Here is a 5,604-nt window from a genome sequence, read left to right on the forward strand (position 1 = left end):
TAAAGGATGAACCAGCACATTTGTGGGAGCAGCCAACCCTCCTACTCGCTGGTCCAGAACCCTCATCTGTAGTGCAGGTGCACCTTTATGCAGCAGTACAGATCATTTAAATGGTGGCACTTATAGTTCAGATTAAAAATCAGATTCAGATTAAAATTCATTTGAGATGTCTGAGGCCTGGCAGCTCTGCAGAGGGGCCTGTGGCATGGAGAAATCTGAGCTCCATGCATGGTCCGCAGCAGAGACCGAGAGGCAGAAGAGGCAGGGGGCAGCCAGGAGAGGAGAGAGGTGGGCTCTGGAACAAAGGGGCCTTGTCCTAGGACTGGAGTTAAAAACGACGGAATTAACTAATCTGGCAGACATAAAGCCGCCCAGCGGAGAGCGTGGACGTTTTGCTTTTGTCTTACAGTTCAAATGCCTTTAACAAATTCAAAAAAGCTTCGTCAAGAACCGAAACGCAGTTCACATGTAAGTCTCGCCATTCGAACATGAAAGTGGCTTCTCACAAATACAACACTGGAAAAACCTGAATGGCCTACTTAGCATGTAGATTATATGCTGTTTTCGGGCATTGATAGACTTACCATGTGTATTTAAATGATAATATGTTAGGAGAAGGCAACTGCTTGTAATGGTGAGATTCTTGTGCAGCAGTGTGTGAGGAATTTCATCTGAACCTTTTTGAAACATAGAAATTGCTAAAAGCGCAATCATGGGCTAATCCAAGAACACATTACTAACGCAGCCTGGGTAACGGGAGAAGATCGGCAGGCTTACCATGTCACGATCTATTCCACAGCTCTGTGGATTAGAATAGCCTAGTTCAGGCTAATTTGAAATTAAAAATCCATGACTAAATCTCCTCAAATAAAAGACAATATCTTCAACAGGCTTTCTTCAAAGCCACTGGTAAATAATGAATGAAAGCGAGGAACTTACTTGGATAAATCTGACACTGTGAAATGGAACGGACCTGGCGGTATCTTACCCGGCTGTGGCTTCTAACATCCACAGCGCATGTGAAAGCGGACCAGGAGAATCCGGACTGGAACCAACCATGACGGTGTTGTTTAACCCTAACCCAGACTTGCATGGAGCTTTCAAGCTGCATTATTAAATGACTCTTAAAGGTTCCCTGGCTAAACCCTGATTAGACCTGCTGAAATACAAGCCCCCACAAACCTCCCACATACCTCCACCTGCACTGTGTGAATGCTGTGTGAAATTCACACACGTTCTCTTCACAATCTGAGCCACAGTTTAAACACCGACCAACAAGGAGCGCTTCACACAAGTCACAAACACACTTTCTGTGGTTACATGTAGGCTTGTGTTAACGTGGTTTTGTCACTGTGGGTAAAGCCAGAAGAAGCAGCCATTAGTTCTTCTGGAAATGGGGAAAATAAATCCACTGATTTCTAGTATAAATATTAGTTATGTATTAAACAGTATTGTAACCCAACTCTACGTTTGTGCTCTACACAGGTTAGATTGACAAACTGTCACTTAGAGATTCAATGGCCCGTGCAAAAGGTAGACAACTGTAAAAGTCCTCCTATGGACAAATGCACTAACAAAAGGGTGTCCTTACATCAGTGGGGGATAGTGTGTCTTTAATAACAGAGATACTACTTACATGTCCATACAGCCCAAGAGGCCAGAGTTCCACTGCTCTACCACTATCAGTGGTCACCTGCTACAACACACCAACCAACTGCCAAAGAGTTCATGATTTAAACTGAACATGCTAGGCCTACTAAAACATTAACCTCCTCAGCACTAGGCTAAAATGGGGAGTTTCAAGGCTTTTGACATACATGCTGTGATGGCTAAATTAGGCTTCTAAAAACAACCGTATTAGTAGTAAACATTGTAGTAAAATATTGGTACTTAAACCAATTATTTAACACAGCCCCTTAAATCTAATTCCAGCACTGCAGTTTGTGATTTGTGCTAGTTAAAGAGATCAGTTAGTGTTACTTATTTGTTATCAGTGTCCCTAAATCCAGGGTGAAGGGAACCGTGTGGGCTGTGATCTGAACACCTGTGAGTTACAGTTATCAAAGCAATGGCCAGATTTGGATTTGAGGGCCAGAGTTAAATACCTCTGCTTTAAAGAAACAGCTCATGAAACAGAGCTGAGCCCTTAATCACAAGACCAAAGACACAACTTGCAAATGAATGTGAACAGCTAGATTTAAGTTCAGTCAGAGACAACAAGCATGTAATATATGCAAGAGTAGGTGGCTAGTTCCCTTGCATAGAGGTTTTATTGAAACATGGAAATAATAATAATAATAGTGTTATGCTTGTTGGGCAAAGCAATGTCTGACAAAACCTATTTCTAAACTCACTTATTACAAACAAGTATTTTCTCAAGTTGGAATGTCTAAAGTTTAAGAATACTGAGATCGGATTTGACATAGCTAACATCTCCAGGCACCACTGATTAGACAAGAGGCTTACATCTCATATCGAGGATTCACCTTCTCCTCTATTGTCTTGTAAATTAAGTCAGGAGCGTGGAAAAGTGTGCAGTACCTCTCCGAGTTAGCAAGACGGGAGTCACGCTATTCCCAGAACATTCCAGGACTCGGGGCCTTTTTCTCTCGTTTAGGTGCTATTTACTTACGGGATGATCTCGTGGACACATCAATTCATGACTCGTCTTCATGTGGTCATGAATATTCCGATAATCCGGTCTGTTCCCGGGGCTGTGAGGAAGCCCCCAGCTCTTTCAGCGGCTCCCCTCAATCCCGCCATTCACGTCCTCAGCCCGCGTGAATCGGCAGCGCCTCCACCGCGAGCCCCCCGTGCGCGCGAACACGCACGCGCCTAAATCCCATAATAGACGCGTAATTGAGGGCTGAGACGGCGCGAGCGCGAAGCCCGGGCCGGGATAATGGAGAGCGTACAAAGCAAAGCCAAAAGCCCGGGCGTGATCGCGCTACACGAGAGCACTGTTAACCCAATTGCCCGCACACGAAATATTCAAATTAAATAAAAATATCTCACATCGAGCGAAGTATTTAAATCTCTAATAAAAGGAAAAGATTATAGGTTTCAAATAATCGAGATGCAAAAAGGCGTGTGAATATACAGAGGTTCCTGATTTAGAAAATGGCATCCATCTGGGCTACAAACGTTTCTGGGTACTAAATCTAATAGCAATTTTTAAATATTGTTATGCGTAGTTATAAAAGATGGTAAAGGACAACGTAAAAATATGCGTTGAAAACAAATCCTTTACCTCCAAGACACGCACTGTAGTCTCGAGCTTGCCTCTCCGTCTTTAGAGGGACTCGGGCATGGGCAGAAATCTGCCCTCGTGACCTTGCCGTGGGGTTTAGTGTGCTTAACACAGAGCCGAATACTCAACAAAGTGCGTGTGTTAAATAAATAATGCAGCTAGAAAACGTACACGTAAGAGAATAAAACCATGCAGTTATCCTTGTAATAAAATACACTCGACAGTATGTTTACATTGTCAGTGTGACGACACTCTTATACAGGGCGACTTACATATTTATCAGTACGACAGCACGTGCATATCCTGGGGACTGACCCCATGACCTTGGTTTGCTGTCACCTTGCGCTACCTGGACAGGTGGCTGTGCAGTGGCATACGGTAGGTGCACATCGCAGGTGAGTAGAGGTGGAGCGCTTTCCTCCATCTTGAGCGTGTACTGAACTTCAGTCAATCTTCAAGATACATCACAGCAGCTCAGTCAGGACTCATGCACTGCAAATAACCTGCATTTATTATCAAGTTGAAATATGTGGACTGGAAATGTCCGAGAGTTTCATGGCACTGGGAATTATTCAGATAACAAAACATGTTATAGTGTTATAGTGCATCATGATTGGTGTCCAATGGTTAAAATGCTAATGTAGTAAATGGGATCAGGCCAACTGGCATCTGGTATCAGTCTTTGCACTTACTCATCAGGTGCCCTCACATGACTAACAGGAGGACACAGTGTTCTGTATCCATATCCACATACAGCAGTCAAGGTGGGAGGAAGGCACTTCAAAAGTCACATCAAAGGCCGTTTCAGTATTAAAACATGGCAACTTACATATCAGAAAAGCACAATGATGCAACAACGCTTCCCTACAGCTATAATCCTCTGTCCTGCATTCAGCTGTCCTTAAGTCTTGTATCTACATACATTTTATATTATTTTCCAGTTACTTAAAATTACACATCAAGATTAATAACTGCCTATAGATGAAAAAGTTAAAATGTTTTGGAACAAATGCCTTCCATTTCTACTGTCTGATCACAATCAGTGTGTATCCAAATGAGGAAGCCTCCTTTAACAGTTATGGTGACTATAGCACTAGCACTGATCCCTAACCCTAACTTGAGATCCAGATTTGGGGCAGATCATATGAGATGCAGACAAAAAACGCCAGGAATATCCCAGATCATGTTTGACATACAGCTCTGGAAGTACAGGTTTACATCTAGCTTCACCTTAATTTTGGCTTTAAAATTAAGGGAAGGATTGTACTAGCGTCTCACGGGACACCAGGAATTAATGCATAAAACACACAAAATCACAGTATAATAGTGCCTCATAATTACAGTATCCAGTGGGTTAAAATGCTAATGCTCATTTAAAATTAAAACCGATTATTACACACATGCACAATAACCCTGTAAACTATTTTATGCATTTGTACAGAGATTCACGGCAATTGCTTTTAATATATTTATATACTCACATTCCCAACTAGGTTGTTTTTAGTTTCCCATTTTTCCTAACATGATTTCACAGTCATAATATAGCACTCATTCTCCACATGGACGTTAGAAAGCATCGCTAGCAACAGGAATTAGCCATGTTACCTAAAATATTAGCACATATTAGCAACAAATGTGAAAAGAGTAGCCAAAAAAACTGTGATCAAATAAAAGTATTATTTTAAAATCATACTCAAGTATAAATAAAAGAGGTCATTACAATTATTACATGTGTAAAACTAAGAACATATCTCACAAAAAGACTACTTAAGTACCCAAGGTACTTCATTGGACCCCATTTAATAATCAGCAAATAGAAATCAAATCAATGTCCAAAATATCTCTTCAAATGAATTTTAACAAAACTCGTTGCCACCTTCAAATGATATACCACTTATGAATCAACGTACTTGATTAATTTAATCCAACATAACATTTGAAGGTACTGGGCGCTAATTTACTTCAACACGTCAGCCATGCTAACTACGTTTTAATTTTCGTGATACTTCCATCGCAACTGGGCGACCGATTAGCGATACCGTGTAGGTCATTAGACGTCCGTCTCTTGGTGGTTGAAAAATACATCAATATGTTTAATCAGGAACCATCTCTGCAAGTGTTTTTCTCTTGAAAGAATGCCTCATCTTAAAGCATGCGTTACTGCCTTACGTTTGTCTGTTGCTTGTATTTTATATGTAGCCGACCATCGTTTTTCGGTCACAATATCACTTCACTTTCATACACAGCCTGTATAACCAGTCCATGCTTTTCATTTTTCTCGCAGACTAGGAGAGAGCACGCAGGACCGTGAGCCTTAAAGAAAAGCTGTTTTCATATATATAGATACAAATATA

The sequence above is a fragment of the Electrophorus electricus genome, chromosome 19, assembly GCF_013358815.1.
Source record: "Electrophorus electricus isolate fEleEle1 chromosome 19, fEleEle1.pri, whole genome shotgun sequence".
In the NCBI taxonomy this organism is placed as follows: Eukaryota; Metazoa; Chordata; class Actinopteri; order Gymnotiformes; family Gymnotidae; genus Electrophorus; species Electrophorus electricus.